Source organism: Pan troglodytes, chromosome 6 (assembly GCF_028858775.2).
Source record: "Pan troglodytes isolate AG18354 chromosome 6, NHGRI_mPanTro3-v2.0_pri, whole genome shotgun sequence".
In the NCBI taxonomy this organism is placed as follows: domain Eukaryota; kingdom Metazoa; phylum Chordata; class Mammalia; order Primates; family Hominidae; genus Pan; species Pan troglodytes.
This window is the reverse complement of record NC_072404.2, coordinates 74,583,292-74,603,514: the sequence shown is the minus strand read 5'-3', so window position 1 is coordinate 74,603,514 and position 20,223 is coordinate 74,583,292. Positions and strand designations below refer to the sequence as shown.

At 45.2% G+C, this 20,223-nt stretch overlaps 1 long non-coding RNA gene across 1 annotated transcript in view; it reads right to left on the bottom strand.

The window, feature by feature from the left end:
• LOC107975847 (uncharacterized) overlaps positions 1–17,613 on the bottom strand; it is a 52,515-nt gene extending 34,902 nt beyond the window's left edge. The window contains exons 1-5 of the long non-coding RNA XR_010158473.1: positions 17,205–17,613; positions 15,030–15,470; positions 13,927–14,103; positions 5,605–5,719; positions 4,541–4,599 (exon numbers count right to left, since the gene is read on the bottom strand). This is a non-coding gene — a long non-coding RNA (uncharacterized LOC107975847). The remainder of the gene's footprint in view (positions 1–4,540; positions 4,600–5,604; positions 5,720–13,926; positions 14,104–15,029; positions 15,471–17,204) is intronic.
• Positions 17,614–20,223: the final 2,610 nt, after the last annotated feature.

The window sequence follows — 20,223 nt, the reverse complement described above, 5'->3', positions numbered from 1 at the left end:
GTAAGACAAGCCACAGGGAGAATTAAATATGACACCTTCGGCTGGGCGCAGTGGCTCATGCCTGTAATCCCACCACTGTGGGAGGCCAAGGCGGGCAGATCACCTTAGGTCAGGAGTTCGAGACCAGCACGGCCAACATGGTGAAACCCTGTCTCTACTAGAAATGCAAAAATTAGCCTGGCGTGGTGGTGGGCGCCTATGATCCCAGCTACTTGGGAGGCTGAGGCAGGAGAATCATTGAAGTTCAAGTGAATCAGGAGAATCACTTGAACTCAGGAGGCAGAGGTTCCAGTGAATCAAGATCACACTACTGCACTCCAGCCTGGGTGACAACAAAACTCCGTCTCAAAAAAAATATATATGTGTGTGTGTGTGTGTGTGTATATATGTGTGCATATATATGTGTGTGTATATACATATATATACACATGCACACATATACACACACATATATATACACACACACATATATACACATATATATATATATATATATATATATAAAACACCTTCTTGACCTATGATCAAAGTTCCTTCTAAACTCAATTTGGGGCACCATATATCACAAACCAGATGGCAAGAAATTAGATAAATTTTAGTTGTTTTCATGCCATCCCAATCACATCTTGATCAGATCACAAACATGTTTCAGCAAATGCTGGAGGAGTTTTTCTCTCTTTAGGAGTCCTCTCTCACTTTACCCTGCTTAATAAAAGACCTCACACACTTACAAACAGGATAGAGACAGGCCAGCTTCAGGACACGCTGCATGGGGAGAACTGACTGTCCCAAAAAGAGAGGGCTCTACACCCCTCTGAACTCCACAATAGACCGGCTACACACAAATGCCTGAAGTAAGGCAGTCCCCTCAGGAAAATGAACAGTTGGCAAGATCAAGACTTCTGGCCCAAAGGGCCTGCAGCTGGTCTGACCATTCATCAAAAAATCTGAATTTAAATGGAGATATATTGGACTGTCACATGCAATAAAAGAACTGAAGCAGCAAATGGTCTTGATTTGGGTTTCTTTCCACCCTACACGGCTCCAGCAAACAGAGGAGTGAGTGTGCCTGCGGTGCTCCTGACACATCTAGGGTAGTTCCTATTCACAGTGGTCAACCTTTGGGATTTTCCACACATCGCAGGGTCATTGTCAATGCCCCTGGGTAAAGTGTAGTAGCCTCAACCTCCTGGGCTCAGGCAATCCTCCTACCTCAGCCTCCTAAGTAGCTGAGACTACAGGTACATGCCACCATACCTGGCTAATTGCTAAATTTTTTTGCAGAGATGGGGTCTCACTCTGTTGCCCAGGCTGGTCTCAAACTCCTGGCCTGAAGCCATCTTCCTGCCTCAGCCTCTCAAAGTGCTGGAATTCCAGGCATGAGCCATTGTGCCCGGTCAAGTTTAGCCGATTCTTTTACCATGCTCAATTTCCAAAAAACACAGGAGGGCAGAGGTGGGGCCTCTCATGCAGATCCTCCTTCTCAGGCGTCATCTCCTAGTGACATCCTCCTTCTCAGGTGTCATGAATCTTAGTAACATTATGGTGGCATCGCTAATGATAAACAATTTTCACCACCTGATCTATTTTATTACATCACTTGGAAACATAATGACTTAAAGAGTGGGAAAGATTATTTAGTTTATGGATCACTGGCTGATTTACAGTCAGATATAAGGAGAGATAAAATATCACAAAAAATGCTGATGAGAAGAAACTTAACATTTTGACTTTGTTCAATACATTAAGTTCTTAGAGACGTAAAATAGGATAAGTAGTTCAAAAACTAAGTACACAAATTCTGCAAATAACATACAATTAGTGACCTAAGTTTGTAGTTGCCAACTGAGTAGCACCTAGAAGCTGGTCTCTGAAGACTCAGTAAGTGCCATGCACCCCGCTTCAAATCCATAGGGAGGGCAGGACTCCTAACCCAGGAGACTTGGCTTCTGTGCACTAAAACTCAAAGGGTCTGTTTCAGGAGAAGATGAGGGCCCCAGGGTCATGGGACATGGATCCCCACTGCAGCCTTCCTTGCTCAGGACAGCTTGCGGCCCTTCCAGATGTGGTGCCTGCAGTCCCTCCTGCGTCCTTAAGTGTCACAATGCATGCTACATGGCCAAAAGCCACAGACATTTCTGCCAGCTTAGAGAACAGTTTATTGCCATGGATTCACTCTGTGAGTATTTGTTGAGCACCTGCTTGAGAAGTAAACAGGACAGGCATGATCTGCGCTGTCAGCGCTACTGTACTGCAGTGGGAGGAAAAAGTCAGCCAGCAGCGCTTTGTGAAAAATGAAAGGAGGATGAGTCAGTGAGCCTCACAGCTGAGGTGAGACGGTGCTCAGTGAAGACCTCTCCAACATGGTGACATTTAAACTGTGACACAAATAGAAATGAGAGGCACAGAAAGCCCTCAAGTAAGAGCATTCCACAAACACTAGGCCTCAGCCCGACAGTGCCAGGAGGCTGTGACCTGAGAGGAAGAAAGGCACACAAATGACCATGGTGGCTGGCACAGAGCAAGTGATCCACAGAGGGGATGCAGGAAAGCAGAGAAATGGCAGGAAGCAGCTCCCCCACGCCCCTGCAGAACCCATCAGGGGCTGTGAGGTTTACTCCAAGTATAGTGAAAACCACTACAGATGACAGTCCAGAGAATGACAGGCTCCACCTCCTACTTTCAATGAACTGACCTGGCTGCACTGTGGCATGACTCCCACTGAGCGCTGGAGGGCAGTGAAGGAGGATGGGGTAGGATCTGAGCTTTCTGTTCAGGGCGGAGTCAGGAGGCCTTGCTAGGCTGGATGTGGGAAGGCAGGAAATCACACCTCAGCGTAACTCCTGGGCATCTGGCTTGGGCAGCTGGTAGACCCTGAGAGGAGCTCCTGAAAAGGGGAATGGAGACTCTGCCTGGGACACATGAGGTCTGAGGAGGAATCAAACAGGTAGGCAAATACAAAGGTCTAGTACGAGGGGCATCTTCAGGGCCAGAAATGAGAGTCTCAATGACACAGACAATATAATATTTTTAAGAAGTGGGCAGGGTGGGATTGTCTGTAAAGAAGACACAGTAAGAAAAAAGAAAGAGGGCTCAGGGTGAAGCTGCTGGCTGGCACTCCCCAGTGTAGAGAGGATAAGGGCAGGGGCCTCAAGAGACTGAAAATGAGACAGGGAGGAGCCAAGCAAGAACCCACAAGGTTTGAAAATTTCCATAAAAATAGTTTTTAAAAGAGTATTGGGGAGCAGGTGACAACAACCTAGAATTCTGCTGAGAAGCAGAATAAAAGTGGGGCAGACAGTGACTTTGGGAGGCAAAAGATGTTGTAGGAAATATCAAAACTAAGTATTTGAGGTGTTGATGAAGTGTCTAAGGAGCAAGACAGAAAAGAGAGCTTCGCTGAGGCTTCATCTTCAAATGCAGTGGTGGCTGCTGTCAAAGCTCTCTCTGTTACCGCAGAGCGGCACCCAGGCACAAGTACAGCCCAATAAAAAGGATTCCCAACAGTCTCACTCTTCGTGCATAAAACCCTTGACTGTACAGAAAAATGTACTCAGTAAAAAGCATATGGGTTTCCATTACCTGACTCTCTCTCCTGTTACGACTAAAACTTTAATAATGAGTGCACATTAAAAACAGTAAGACGGCCGGGCATGGCAGCTCACGACTATAATCCCAGCACTTCAGTGGGTCGAGGCAGGTGGATCACCTGAGATCAGGAGTTCGAGACTAGCCTGACCAACGTGGTGAAACCCCATCTCTACTAAAAATACAAAAATTAGGTAGGCCTGGTGGCAGCTGCCTGTAATCCCAGCTACTTGGGAGGCTGAGCCAGGGAGAATTGCTCGAACCCGTGAGAAAGAGGTTGCAGTGAGCTGAGATGATGCCAGTGCACTCCAGTGTGGGTGACAGAGCAAGACTCCATCTCAAAAAAACAAACAAACAAACAAACAAAAAAACAGCAGGTGCCATTTGCTATGGGGAGACTAGGGATATGATCTTGCTGCAATCCTTCCATTTTAGTAAATCTAAATAGTGTGATTCCATTCTGTTTTGTCCCCACTCCACTCCAGAGCCAAAACTAGTAAGAAAATCAATTCTATTTCTATTTCTTTCAAAACACATCTAACAATAAGAGATGATATGCACAGCTCCATATTATAAAAGAAAAACTTATGTCCTGGGTATCATAGACATTTGATGAATGTTTGGTCAGGTGACTGGTGTAGACTTCAATAATAACCCGTTCAATGCATTATGCCAGATAAAATCTTGCATCTCAAAAGTAGGACAAACATTGTTCTTTTAGTTCTGTCTACCCATAAATGCAATATTTACATGTATTTATAATGGGTTAATAAAAAGAAAATGAGTTTACTGTTCTAGAGAGTATTAGAATTTTGAAAATATGAATTCTCCTGTCCTAGCACATAATTGTTAGAGGCATATTATTTAATATGGAAAGCATCATTAAAAAATGTTAAGCATTAGGTAATTATTGCACATAATCTTCTAATCTGACTTAAGACTGAATGCCTACCTCCTGAAGCTGGTTTGTCAAGCTGTAAATCTTCATGTGTTGAATTCATAAGTTCATGTCTGAAAGGTAAGAATAAATACTTAATATTCACTAGGCAATGTTCAGCAAAGTAATATCCACTAGTACATATTTCACATTTAATCACCAAGGGTGGTTTTGAAAAGACAAGGCAGGCTGGGCACGGTGGCTTACGTCTGAAATCCCAACACTTTGGAAGGCAGAGGCAGGCAGATCACGAGGTCAGCAGTTTGAGACAAGCCTGGCCAACATGGTGGCACCCCATCTGTACTAAAATCACAAAACTCAGCCGGGCGTGGTGGTAGGTGCCTGTAATCCCAGCTACTCAGGAGGCTGAGACAGGATAATTGCCCGAACCCAGGAGGTGGAAGTTGCAGTGAGTCGAAATCATGCCACTGCACTCCAGCCTGGGTAATAGAAAGAGACTCCATCTTGGAAAAAAAAAAAAATTAAGAAAAGACAATCTGGATGATTGAGCACAACTAAATCTTCATTTGAGGTTTCTACAGAGTAACGAAACAAAATAATATTGTAAATTGTCTCATAAGCTGCTTCATGGAGCATGTGTTCTCACAAGTAAAGTGGTAACTCTGCAACCCACAGGTCTTTGAAGCATATTACAAAAATCTTAAATGGGATCCTTTAATATCACATTGCATTCAAGACTATCTTCCTCTACACAACTAGAGAAACAATCATATATTCCCACATATGCCACAAAAATCTCAGGCCTAAAAACAAGACACGGATACTATTTTCTTTAGCAAAAGTAGCAGAAAACTGTGAAAGAAAATGTCAGTTGCATGCCAGTCAGGTGCGGGCAGTGTTCATGTTTCAAAAGCTAACACTGGCATGACTGACTCAATGTTGGACCCAGATATATTAAAAAGTGGAAGATAAAAATACTTAAAATAGGCCGGGTGCAGTGGCTCACATCTGTAATCCCAGCACATTGGGAGGCTGAGGTAGGTGGATCACCTGAGGTCAGGAGTTTGAGACCTGACCAACATGGAGAAACCCTGTCTCTAGTAAAAATACAAAATTACCTGGGCTTGGTGGGACATGCCTTTAATCCCAGCTACTCAGGAGGCTGAGGCAGAATCACTTGAACCTGGGAGGCAGAGGTTGCAGTGAGCCGAGATCACACCATTGCACTTTAGCCTGGGCAACCAGAGAGAAACTCCATCAAAAAAAAAAAAAAAAACCCATAATATAAGTCAAACTTAAGTAAATATAACCGTAGTGGTAAATATTTGTCAACAATAAAAAAGATGTATTACTCACAAGAGAGATAAGAGTCAAATAAGAATCCAGGAGTCTTACTTTTTAATCACAAAACAAATCCTTTCCATTGCAAGTAATATCCTCTCAAAGCCAGGAATTCTGTAAGTGGATAGCCTTCCTAAAAAAAATTTCTCGTGGGGCAAAGTGGCTCATGCCTGTAATCCCAGCAATTTGGGAGGCCAAGGCGGGTGGATGATGAAGTCAGGATTACCAGACAAGCCTGGCTAACATAGTGAAACCCTGTCTTGGCCAGGCACGGTGGCTCACACCTGTAATCCCAGCACTTTGGGAGGCTGAGGCAGGTGGATCATGAGGTCAAGAGATCGAGACCATCCTGGCTAACACGGTGAAACCCCATGTCTACTAAAAGTACAAAAAATTAGCCGGGCGTGGTGGCGGGCGCCTATCGTCCCAGCTACTTGGGAGGCTGAGGCAGGAGAATGGCGTGAACCCGGGAAGCGGAGCTTGCAGTGAGCCGAGATCGTGCCACTGCACTCCAGCCTGGACGACAGAGCGAGACTCCGTCTCAAAAAAAAAAGAAACCCCATCTCTACTAAAAATACAAAAAAATTAACCAGGCATGGTGACTTGCGCATGTAGTCCCAGCTACTCAGGAGACTGAGGCAAGTGAATCACTTGAATCCAAGAGGCGGAGGTTGCGGTGAGCCGAGATTGCTCCACTGCACTCCAGTCTGGGCACAGAGCAAGACTGTGTCTCAAAAACAAAAACAAAAACAACAACAAAAAAAATTCCTGGCCTAGCGTAGTGGTTCATGCCTGTAATCCCAGCACTCTGGGAGGCTGAAGCAGGAGGATCACCTGAGTTCAGCAGTTCCAGACCAGCCTGGCCAACATGGTGAAACCCCATCTCTATTAAAAATACAAAATTAGCCTGGTGTAGTGGCGGGCGCCTGTAATCCCAGGTACTCAGGAGACTGAGGCAAGAGAATCGCTTGAACCCAGGAGGCAGAGGCTGCAGTGAGCTGAGATCACAGCATTGTACTGCAGCCTAGATCATGCCATTGCACTCCAGCCTGGGCGACAAGAGTAAAAACTCTGTCACCAAAAAAAAAAAAAAAAAAATTCCTGTGGGGAAGGCCTTCTACATAAAGATCTTCAGCTTGAGACTGGAAAAAAGGGGTGGACCTTTGGCTTTTACAGCTTGAGCTATAAAGACAAAAAGAAAAAAGCGTATCATTTAAACACAATATGTAGAAAATAATAATTATTGAATGTGTATTGCTCTTTAATTTTTATAATTTGATCTTTACTTCTGTTACTGTAATTGAGTCCAAAGAAAAATATTATGAGTAAAATAAAAACACCACCAAAAATGCTAATGTTCTGTTCATCAAAGTCTGCAGTGAAATATCCCATTACAGATAAGTGCAGTGACTCACACCTGTAATCCCAGCACTTTGGGAGGCCAAGAAAAGTGAATCAACTGAGGTCAGGAGTTCGAGACCAGCCTAGCAAACATGGTGAATCCACGTCTCTACTAAAAATAAAAACGTAGCCAGGCAAGGTGGCAGGCACCTGTAATCCCAGCTACTCGGGAGGCTGAGGCAGGAGAACTGCTTGAACCCAGGAGGCAGAGGCTGCAGTGAGCTGAGATCACAGCATTGTACTCCAGCCTAGGCAACAAGAGCAAAACTCAATCTCAAAAAACAAACAAACAAACAAACAAAAAAGTAAGAGAATTGTGGAGCTGATGGAGCTGAGTCCTACTCATTGTATTTACTTTCCTAAAATAAAACAACATTATAAAAAAACATATGACCAGGCGCAGTGGCTCATGCCTGTAATCCCAACACTTTGGGAGGCCAAGGTGGGAGGCTCACCTGAGGTCAGGAGTTTGAGACCAGCCTGGCCAACATGGTGAAACCCCAACTCTACTACAAATGCAAAAATTACGCAGACCTTTTGGCAGGTGCCTGTGATGCCAGCTACTTGGGAGGCTGAGCCAGGGAGAATTGCCTGAACCTGGGAGATGGATGTTGCAGTGAGCTGAGATCATGCCACTGCACTCCAGTGTGGGTGACAGAGCAAGACTCCATCTCAAAAAAAAAAAAAGAAAAGAACAGCTAGCAGGTGCCATTTGCTATGGGGAGACTAGGGATATGATCTTGCTGCAATCCTTCCATTTTAGTAAATCTTAACAGTGTGATTCCATTCTGTTTTGTCCCCATTTCACTCCAGAGGCAAAACAAGTAAGAAAACCAATTCTATTTCTATTTCTTTCGAAACACATCTAAACAATTAAGAGATGATATGCATGGCTCTATACTCTAAAAGGAAACATTCTTGTGTCCTGGGTATCATGGACGTTTCATGAATGCTTGTTCAGGTGACTGGTGTAGACTTCAATAATAACCTGTTCAATGCATTATGCCAGATAAATCTTGCATCTCAAAAGTAGGCCAAATTTTGTTCTTTTAGTTCTGTCTACCCATAAATGCAACATTTACATGTATTTATAATGGGTTAAAAAAAGAAAATGAGTTCACTGTTTTAGAGAGTATTAGAATTTTGACAAATGAGGCCGGGCGGGGTAGCTCTGGCCTGTAATCCCAGTACTTTGGGAGGCCGAGATGGGTGGATCATCTTAGGTTGGGAGTATGAGACTAGCCTGACAAACATGGAGAAACCCCAACTCTATTAAAAATATCCGGGTGTGGCAGCGCATGCCTGTAATCTCAGCTACTCAGTAAGCTGAGGCAGGAGAATTGCTTGAACCCAGGAGGCAGAGGTTGCATGAGCCTAGATTGTGCCATTGCACTCTAGCCTGGGCAACAAGAGCAAAACTCCGTCTCAAAAAGAAAAAAAAAATTTAAAAAAAAAAAAGAATTTTGACAACATGAATTCTCCTGTCCTGGAACATAATTAATAGTTACAAGCATATTATTTCATGTGGAAGGTACCATTTTAAAAAAACAATGTCAAGCATTCAATAATTATTGCACATAATCTTTTTTTTTTTTTTTTTTTGAGATGGAGTCTCACTCTGTCACCCAGGCTGGAGTGCAGTGGCGGGATCTCGGCTCACTGCAAGCTCCGCCTCCCAGGCTCATGCCATTCTCCTGCCTTAGCCTCCCGAGTAGCTGGGACTACAGGCGCCCACTACGATACCCGTCTAAGTTTTTGTACTTTTAGTAGAGATGGGGTTTCATCCTGTTAGGATTGTCTCGATCTCCCGACCTCATGATCCACCCACCTTGGCCTCCCAGAGTGCTGGGATCACAGGTGTGAGCCACCACGGCCAGCCTGCACATAATCTTCTAATCTGACTCAAGACTGAAGACCTACCTCCTGAAGCTGGTTTATCAAGCTGTAAATCTTCATGTCTTAAATTCATAAGTTCATGTCTGAAAGGTGAGACTACTTAATATTCACTAGGCAATATTCAGCAAAGTAACATCCACTAGTATATATTTAACATTGAATCACCAAGGATGGTTTTGAAAAGACAAGACAGGCTGGGCACGATCGCTCACACCTGTAATCCCAGCACTTTGGGAGGCCGAGACTGGCAGATCACAAGGTCAGGAGTTCTAGACCAGCCTGGCCAACATGGTGAAACACTGTCTCTACTAAAAATACAAAAATTAGCTGTGCGTGGTGGCAGGTGCCTGTAATCCCAACTACTCGGGAGGCTGAAGCAAGAGAATTGCTTGAACTCAGGAGGTGGAGGCTACAGTGAGCCAAGGCCATGCCACTGCACTTCAACCTGGGTGACAGAGCAAGAGTCCATCTCAGGGAAGAAAAAAAATTAAGAAAAGACAATCTGGATGCTTGAGTGCAACTAAACCTTCATTTGAGGTTTCTACAGAGTAACAAAACAAAATAATAATTGTAAAATGTCTCATAAGGTGCTTCATGGAGCATGTGTCCTCACAGGTGACCTACTTTACAACCTACAGGTCTTTGAAGCATATTACAAAAATCTTAAATGGGATCCTTTAATATCACATTGCATTCAAGACTATCTTCCACTAACATCTAGAAGAACAATCATATATTCCCATATATGGTATAAAAATCTCAGGTCTAAAAGCAAGACATGGATACTATTATTTTTAGCAAAAGTAGCAGAAAATTGTGAAAGAAAATGTCAGTTGCATGCCAGTCAGGTGCGGGCAGTGTTCATGTTTCAAAAGCTAACACTGGCATGACTGACTCAATGTTGGACCCAAATTAAAAAATGGTAGATAAAAATACATATAATACGCTGGGCGCGGTGGCTCAAGTCTGTAATCCCAGCACTTTGGGAGTCCGAGGCAGGTGGATCACAAGCTCAGGAGTTCAAGACCAGCCTAGCCAATAATGGTAAAACCCCATCTCTGCTAAAAATACAAAAATCAGCTGGGCATGTTGGTAGGCACCTGTACTCCCAGCTACTCGGGAGGCTGAGGCAGGAGAATTGCTTAAAGCTGGGAGGTAGAGGTTGCAGTGAGCCAAGACTGAGCCACTGCCCTCCAGCCTGGGCTACAGAGCAAGACTCCGTCTCAAAACAACAACAACAAAAAAACATAAAATAACTCAAACAATTAAATATAACCCTAGTGGTGAATGAATATTTGTCAACAATAACGAAGATATATTACTAAGAACAGAGGAGTCCAACAAGAACCCAAGAGTCTTACTTTTTAATCACAAAATGAATCCTTTCCTTTGCAAGGAATTCCATAAGTAGATAGCCTTCTTAAAAAAGATTCCTGGTGGGGCGAGGTGGTTCACGCCTATAATCCCAGCACTTTGGGAGGCTGAAGCGGGAGGATCACCTGAGGTCAGGAGTTTGAGACCCGCCTGGCCAACATGGTGAAACCCTAACTCTACTAAAAATACAAAAATTAGGCGGGCGTGGTGGTGGGTGCCTGTAATCACAGCTACTCAGGAGGCTGAGCTAGGAGAATTGCTTGAACCTGGGAGGCAGATGTTGCAGTGAGCCGAGATCATACCATTGTACTCCACCATGGGCAATAAGAGCAAAACTCTAGCTAAAAAAAAAAAAAAAAAAAAAAAAAAGAGAAATATCCCATTGCTTTAAGGCAATGTAGACACAGCCAGACTTTCTACAAAAATCTGAACCACATTATAAAGCCAAAAAAAATCACCATCTAATTTTATTTAATACATATAGTACTAAATGGAAGAGGTAATATTTTCAAAACATAAACATTAGTGTAACCTTATTGGACTTTTACAAATAATTTTTTACATAACAGAAGCAGAAGATTCTTGTGAACTGCAACATTTCAGCAAGCATTTATTTACTCAAGATTAAAATAATACAACAGCTATAAAAAGTCAAGAGCTGGCCAGGCGTGGTGGCTCACGCCTGTAACCCTAGCACTTTGTGAGGCTGAGGAAGGTTGATCAGCCGAGGTCAGGAGTTCCAGATCAGCATGGCCAACATGGTGAAACCCCGTATCTACTAAAAATACAAAAATTAGCAGGGCGAGGTGGCACTCGCCTGTAGTTCCAGCTACTGGGGAGGCTGAGGCGAGAGGATCGCTTGAACCTGAGAGGTGGAGGTTGCAGTGAGCTGAGATGGTGCCACTGCACTCCAGCCTGGGTGACAGAGCAAGACTCTCTCTCAAAGAAACAAAAAGTCAAGAGCATGGGAAGTATTAAAATCAAACATAATCAATGGTCTCCCATCAGAACAGCTCCATTTTTTTGCTATCATTGTGTTAATGTCTACTTGCTAAACATTGATATTTGTACTAAAGTTTCAAGTGTACCATATAACACATTAGTGCTGACTTAGGTTTAATATCCTTTGCTGTACACTAAACTTCAGTATTATATATCGCAACAAAACTATCTTTCCCTAAGGTAATTACCACTAATATTGCATTAAAATTATGAAACGTGAAGATCGTTTTTATAATTTCACAACAGCTGAACATTATTGTCTTTAAACAAAATAATCTAATAAATCAGCATCACAATAAAAGCCCCACAACATAATCTGTTTCACCTTATAAAAAGCACTGACATTTATAAAATGGTCATAGTCAATTTATAAAACTGTAATAGCAAATTATTTTTATTCAGAATAGTACTAACAATATAATAAAAACACAGGCCAGGTGTGGTGGCTCACGCCTGTAATCCCAGCACTTTGGGAGGCAGGTGGATCACTTGAGGTCAGGAGTTCGAGACCAGCCTGGCCTACAAGACAAAAAACTCTGTCCCTACTAAAAATACAAAAATTAGCTGGGCATGGTGGTACACGCCTGTAATCCCAGCTACTCTGGAGGCTGAAGCAGCAAAATTTCTTGAACCCGGGAGGCAGAGGTTGCAGTGAGCCGAGATAGTACCACTGCACTCCAGCCTGGGTAACAGAGCGAGATTCTGTCTCAATCAATCAACCAATAAAAACATAAGAAGGAAACATTTACTATGTATTTATATGCCTGGTATTATGTGAAGCACTTTACTACCTTATCAAATCTTCGGGATAGATATTCAGTTCTCATGAACACAAAAGAGGATATTAAGGCTCAGAAAGGAGAAGAGATGTGGCCAGGCTGTGTCCCCAGAGCCTAAGACGTTACCACTAGGTTACAGTGCTTCCAAATAGCACATCTTATGAGGTTTTTGCTTTAAAACGAACCAATAAAAAACAAAGGCAAAAAAGGCGTACACTATTAAAACGTGGAAGAAACACTAAAAGAACCTTAAGCTCATAACTAAAAATATTATGGAAAACTTATTTAATTCATTAGTAAATTTACTCTAATTCTAGACTTTCATTGAGGGATAGGTTATATTACTCATGATGAAGAAAAAATGTTCAAGTATATTAACATAAACACCATCGATATGGTTTATCACGTTTAAATATTCACTTAAATCACTTCAGTTAAAATTCTGCATGTCATACAATTCTACAGGTTGCTAGTAGATTGCAAAATAAATAGTGATCCAAATAAAAACAGAAAAACACATGATGTTTTTCACTGGTTGTTGCTATTTTTAGGTGAGCATTTACTATATACCATCAGAGAGATGATAATAACAAATTGCTAATTTCTTTCATCATTATATAAAGGTGGCTTTAGGATAGAATAGGATAAGGGAAAAGAAGAATTTGAAATCTAATGTCAACTCAGCGATGCATCAAGACAAAGGCAGAAACAATAGAGGCATCTTGGTGAATACCGAATTTTTTCTTCAGATAGAATTTTGCTCTTGTTGCCCAGGCTAGAGTGCAGTGGTGCCATCTTGCCTCACTGCAACCTCCGCCTCCCGGGTTCAAGCAATGCTCCTGCCTCAGCCTCCCAAGTAGCTGGGACTAAAGGCATGCGCCACCACGCCCAGATAATTTTGTATTTTTAGTAGGTCAGGCTAGTCTCGAACTCCCACCTCAGGTGATCTGCCTGCCTCGGCCTCCCAAAGTGCTGGGATTACAGGTGTGAGCCACTGCGCCCAGCCGAATAACGAATTTAACATAGCAGATTGAGAGAAACAATTAGTTTAAAAAAATATTATTTGGCCAGGCACGGTGGCTCACGCCTATAATCCCAGCACTTTGGGAGGCAGAGGTGGGTGGATCACAATGTCTAGAGTTCAAGACCAGCCTGGCCAAGATCGTGAAACCTTGGCTCACCTAAAAATACAAAAATTAGTGGGGCATGGTGGCAGGCGCCTGTAATCCCACCTACTTGGTAGGCTGAGGCAGAGAATTGCTTGAACCTGGCAGACGGAGGTTGCAGTGAACTGAGATCATGCCACTGCACTCCAGCCGCGGTGACAGGGCGAGACTCCATCTCAAAAAAAAAAAAAAAAAAATATATATATATATATATACGTGTATATATACACGCATATATATATACGTGTATATATATATTTTTTTTCAGTCAAATCCCTAAGATCTAGGGCTTTGCAATAAATATATAAAGAAATCCCAAATATCCACACTGAAAGTATAAAAGAAATGCTAATTGATAATTAGAGAACTACAACTTTTCCTTAGCTTTCTAGTAATCTAGAAACAAAGAAAGTTTCTAATATTTAGACAGACACTACAAAGTACCTTACAAGGAAAGACGTGTAAGGATGGCATGACTCACCAGCAGCCCTGAGCTTGTCCACAGTACCCCCATGATGAACAGTAACTCCATTGTGTAAATGCTCATGAACAAACTATTACAGGACTTTTCCAGTTTAGACACACTGTATTTTCTTTCAGACAATTCTTCAACTTGTTTACGTAGATCAGTGATACGACTATTCCATTTTTCTGAAAACTGACCAGAAGTTGATTCTCAATAATACATCCCTATACCACAGCAGCAATAACATATAATGACTTATTTCCTGTATTTTACATCCTAACAGACCATATCATTTTACTGCTTTCAAAAAAATTTTTCCCCTTTTTGGTGGTTCTTAGAATTAGTTTAATGGGAGACTATAAGAGAAGTTTTAAAGTTTAGTACCTCTTTTCAGCCTTTTAATTTATGAAAAGCAGGAGCGCAGAAAAGATCAATCAAATTAAACATGACAACAGGGAGGCCACAATGAAGAGGTCTCCAGGGGTCTTTTAGCAAACTTCCTAAAACATGTCTCAGCTGTATGGAAGTAAGATTTTACAGTGGTAGTGGTGCAGGCCTGTAATCCTAGCATTTCGGGAGCAGAGGCTGGGCAGATCGCTTTGAGCTAAGGGCAACACAGTGGAAAACCCCCTCCCCTCCCCCACCCCCCAGTCCCACCCCGTCTCTACCAAAAATACAAAACTTAGCCAGGCTTAGTGGCAGGCGCCCGTAGTCTCAGCTACTCGGGAGGCTAAGGCAGGAGAATTCCTTGAACCCAAGAGGTGGATGTTGCAGTGGGCTGAGACTGCGCCACTGCCAGCCTGGATGACAGAACAAGACTCTGTCTCAAAAAAGAAAAAACAAAAACACAAGGTTAAGAGAGACCCCAGACCTTACAGATACAAGTTTAACAGGGACCCCAAAGCAAAAAATCCCAACCCTTTTTCTCCCAATCATTGAAACACCAGGAGGGTGTAATAGTTTTGCAGCCTAGCTGTAGTAGGCTGATGCCCCCAAGATGCCCACATCATAATCCCTGGAACCGGTGAACATGACCTTATATGGCAAAAGGGGCTTTGCAAGTATAATGAAGTTAAGAGTCTTTGGCCAGCTTGTCCCCACAGGGTTTATGTACTCACCTGGATCCTTATAAGAGCAGAGCAGGTGATGGAGAGCGGTGGGAGGTGTAGTGATGAAAGCAGGAAACTCGAGTCATTCGAGAAGGGCAGCACAAGCTGAGGAGTACAGGCCGCCTCCAGGGCCAGGAAACAGATTCTCCCGCAGAGCCTGGGAAGGCACTGACCCTGCTTCCACGTTGACTCAGTGGGACTGACTTTAGAATTCTGGCCTTCAGAAATGTAAAGGAATACCTCTGTGCTGTTTTAAGCCACTAAGTGTGTGGTAATTTATTGCAGCAGCAACGGGGAACTAGTATTGTAGTGAAGCCTCAATACCCACCTGAAGGGGCCAGGCGCAGTGGCTCACGCCTGTAATCCCAGCACTTTGGGAAGCCGAGGTGGGCAGATCACTTCAGGTCAGGAGTTCCAGACCAGCCTGGCCAACATGGTGAAACCCCGTCTCTACAAAAATTAGACAGGTGTGGTGGCGCATGCCTGCAATCTCAGCTACTCAGGAAGCTGAGACATGGGAATCACTTAAACCCGGCGGGGGGCGCGGGGAGGGGGTGAAGGTTGCAGTGAGCTGAGATTGTGCCACTGCCCTCCAGCCTGGGTGACAGAGTGAGACTCCGTCTCAAAAAAAAAAAAAAACCCCACCTGAAGAAGGTTTCCAGTTCTGCCAGCAGTCCCCCACCCAACCCCCAGAAGCAGACATTCCTTTGCTGTGGGCCATGGACAGGCAGAAGGAAGTGCCTCCTCATGGCAGAGGCCTACCCAGGAGAAACCCAAGGTAAGGCACTGCCAGGCCAGCCCCTCTGCCAAAGCCATTTTCTTTTTTCTTTTTTTTGAGACACAGTTTCACTCTGTCTCCCAGGCTGGAGTACAGTGGCACGATCTTGGCTCACTTCAACCTCTACCTCTCCAGTTCAAACGATTCTCCTGCCTCAGCCTCCCGAATAGCAGGGATTATAGGAGCGTAGCATACCTAGCTAATTTTTTTAGTAGAGATAATGGTTTTGCCATGTTGCCCAGGCTGGACTTGAACTCCTGGCCTCAAGTGATCCACCTCTCTCAGCCTCCCAAAGTGCTGGGATCACAGGCGTGAGCCACCGCACCCAGCACTCGTCAAGGTCTTTGATGGCAGGTTTTTCCAGGTGATCAGTCCTTGTCTGGTCTGGCTCTGTCACACTCTCCCTCTCACCAAGTTTGAACCCCTAGCTAGTTTTCAGAGGAGGAGAGTATGTACCCCAATCCCAGCTTGGTATGGTTCAGATCTGTATTTAGCTCATGAAGCCTGGCTGCTCCCCAGGCCCTGGAGAAAAAAAGGGTCTCGCTGCAGGTATGATACAAGACGGGCCTGTCCCCAGGACCGTGTAAGAGGGAAGCCCAATGTGCCACCAGGTTGGCAGGGCTGGGGAAGGGAAAGTGTTATGGTAGCCCCAAGACTAAAAAGAGGCAGCTGAGGGAGCAGGACAGTGCTCCCATGGAACTCATGCCGCTGCCTGAGTGAGGTGAGGGAAGAGTGCACCCACTGACATCAGGGGGCAGAGAGGTGCGGTTCCAGCGCGGCTTTTCCCGCTTCTTGCCATGTTACTCTGATCCCCTCCAGGTGAGCCCGCCCATTTTGGGCCCAGGGTTGCCGCTGGGGCCTGTACCCAAATGCAGCCCCCCATGGCCATGGCCCCAGGAGTGCGGCAGAGCAGGGAGGAGTCCTGGAAAGAGGAGACGCAGGGGCAGGAAGGAATGGGCCTCAAACTCCAGGAGGGGGTCCTTCTCATGGGTCCTGCTTTCTGGCCTCTCCTCGCTTACCCCTGGGCTGATCCCCCTGGGAAGAACTGAGCCAAGGTTTCTCACTCTCAAATCAGAGGGATTCAATTACCGGGCCCTTAGGGAGGTGTCAGCCCCCTGAAACGATGCAAGGTGCCCGGCCTAATTTTTATATTTTTAGTAGAGATGGGGTTTCACCATGTTGGCCAGGTTGGTCTCGAGTTCCTGACTTCAAGTGATGGCCTGCCTAGGGCACCGAAAATGTTGGCATTACAGGCGTGAGCAAACGCGCTCGGCCAGCTCTATTTATTTCAGCCTATACATTTTGCACTTGTTAAAAGTATTTGAACATACAATTCTGTTTTCTTTAAGCAGTCCCTCCCTGTTGCACACTTGGATAGTTTTTTTACTTTTTTAGACAGGGTTTACCTCAGTCTCGCAGGCTGGAGTGCTGTGATGGGATCATAGCTCACTGCAGCCTTGAACTTTGGGGTTCAAGTATCTGGGAAGCTGAGGTGGGACTACAGAGATGGGGTCGCGCCACGTTGCCTAGGCTGCTCTTTAACTCCTGGCCTGAAGGGATCCTTCCACCTCGGCGCCCGGATATAGTTTTCTAGTTTTGACCCACAGAAACACCGTGCTGGGTCAGAGTTTGTCAACCACCCTTCTCCAGCCAGCAACACACAGAACATGGTGGGGAAGTCGCGGTTACCAGGCACCACTCTGAAGACAAAACAGCCCAGCTCCAGGCACTGTAGCTTCACTCTGACGTCGCGGAAGGCCTGGCGCTATTGCGTCGCCGAGAGCCCGCGCCTGTGACGTCACGAAGGCGCGTCCCAGTGACAGAGAGCCACGCCCCTCATGTGGAACCAATCGGAACTCGAGGAGCAGCTGCCGGGTCATCCAGAAGCGCGCATGCGCAGACGCGTGGCCACAGCCAGCCGGTCAGTGTTCGCAGGCTCCGACCCGGCGGCCAACACCGGTAAGCTACAAGGAGGAGCTTTCCCACTGCCTGTGCTACTACTACCGGCGCGACTTCCCAGCCTGCAGCGTAGGGCGCAGCAAGGGCCTGACGCTGAGCGAGCAGGCGCTGCACACCAAGCGGTTGTCGCCTGGCGGGCACAAACAGAAGGTCGGGCAGAAGCTCCTCAATGGCCACTGCAAGCCGGCTAGCTCCGGCTGCAGCCGTTGCCGCACACTCGCCTCACCTGAGGCTGGGTACGTGCGCCCCCCAACACCTCCTCCAGCCAGGTCCCGGGGACCCCGCAGCGTCCCCCGCCGCCCGGCGCCGCTCATCCTGGGCAGGCTCGGCTCCCTCTGAGGCTGCCCCGCTTTAGGGAGCTGAACCCCCCATCTTGACAGCTGATGGCCGTTGCAACAACATTAAAGCCTTTGGAACTTTGTAGCGGGGGTACAAGGCGCTAGGAAACGCAGAAAACATCTTTTTAAAAATATAAGCGATCGGGCCGGGCGCAGTGGTTCACGCCTGTAATCCCAGCACTTTGGGAGGCCGAGGCGGGTGGATCACGAGGTCAGGAATTCAAGACCATCCTGGCTAGCATGGTGAAACCCCGTCTCTACCAGAAATACAAAAATTAGCCGGGCGTGGTAGCGGGCACCTGTAATACCAGCTACTTGGGAGACTGAGGCAGAGGCAGAGAATTGCTTGAACCCGGGAGGCAGAGGTTGCAGTGAGGCGAGATCGCGCCACTGCACTCCAGCCTGGGCGACAGAGAGAGACTCCGTCTAAAAAAAAAAAAAAAAAAAAAAATTGGTATTCTGATGTATATTGCACAGTGTGTCAACCTCAAATAATCAACAGGGTCAGAATCTAAAGGGAGTTTATTCATGCACAGAGTTTAAGGAGGGCCACCTGGGAAGCACAGATACCCAAGAGTGGAAGACAGTGTTCCAAGGCTTAGAAGTTTGGGATCACTTGCATAGACAAAGTTTAGGGAAGCTTAGCAGAATTTCAGCATCTCTCCGTTTAAGGCTTAATACATAGTTAAAACAATCTGATTGGTCCAGGTGGTCTTTCTTTCACTCTGTCACCCAGGCTGGAGTGTAGTGGTGCAATCGCAACTCATTACAGCCTCAGCCTCCCTGGCTCAAGCGATCCTCCCACCTGGGCATCCCTAGTAGCTGGGACTACAGGCATGCACCAACACACCTGACTAATTTTTGTATTTTTTGTAGAGACAGGGTTTCACCACATTGCCCAGGCCAGTCTCAAATTCCTGGGCATAAGCAGTCCTCTCACTTCGGCCTCCCAAAGTACTGGGATTACAGGCATGAGCGACTGCACCCAGACGAGGTGGTCCTTTTTCCGGGAAAGGTGTATTTTACCTTCTACACTGAAGATGTAAGTCATGGGGTCTTTTGTGCCATCTGGTGTGAGTTAGGTACAGAACAATAAAGGAGGCAGTTAATCTGTAACAAAGATAAGTGATTGTAAGGAGAGGACTACTAGTCTCTGGTCTCTCATAGTCATTTGCAGAATGAAAATAATAAGGAAGGAATAAATTATAATTTAAGAAGCAGAAGTTACAAACATGCTATGTGACTCGGTCAGGGTGTAACTTCCCTCTTGGCATGATAAATTTATAGAGGGTCCTGATACTTTTTTTTCTTTTATACTTGCTAGACTCTCTGCACTGTTGATCCCACAACAATTCTTCCAGGTAGATGCTGCTATCCACTTTTTTGTTGTTTGTTTTTGAGACAGATTCTTGCTCTGTCATCCAGGCTGGAGTGCAGTGGCGTGATCATGGCTCACTGCAACCTCTGCCTCCTGGGTTCAAGCAATTCTCCAACCTCAGCCTCCCCAGTAGCTGGGATTACAGGTGCCCACTACCACACCCAGCTAATTTTTGTGTTTTTACTACAGACCAGGTTTCACTTTGTTGACCAGGCTGGTCTTGAACTCCTGACCTCAGATGATCCACCTGACTCGGCCTCCCAAAGTGCTGGGATTACAGGCATGAGCCACCATGCCCCGCCCACATTTTAGAAAATGGATTCTAAGGCACAGAGAGTTCAGGTACCTTTCCAAAGATGACACAGCTCCTAAAGTGCTAGGATTACAGGCATGAGCCACTGCTCCCAGCCTTTTAAACTCAATTTAAATTATAAATGTGATCACTATAGAAAATATGTGTATTATTTATCTGCTGCTATGTAACAAATTACTCCAGACCTAGTGGCTTAAAATAAATACTTAGGTCCAGGCACAGTGGCTCATACCTGTAATCCCAACACTTTGGGAGGCCGAGGTGGGCAGATCACTTGAGTCCAGCAGTTTAAGATCAGCCTGGGCAACATAGTGAGACTCCATCTCTACAGAAAATGCAAACATTAGAGGATTTTGCATGTGTGTGCTTTTTCTGTTTACACATGTATGATATGAAACAGTTAAATGATAGAGAACTGTGTAACACATGGAGCAGGT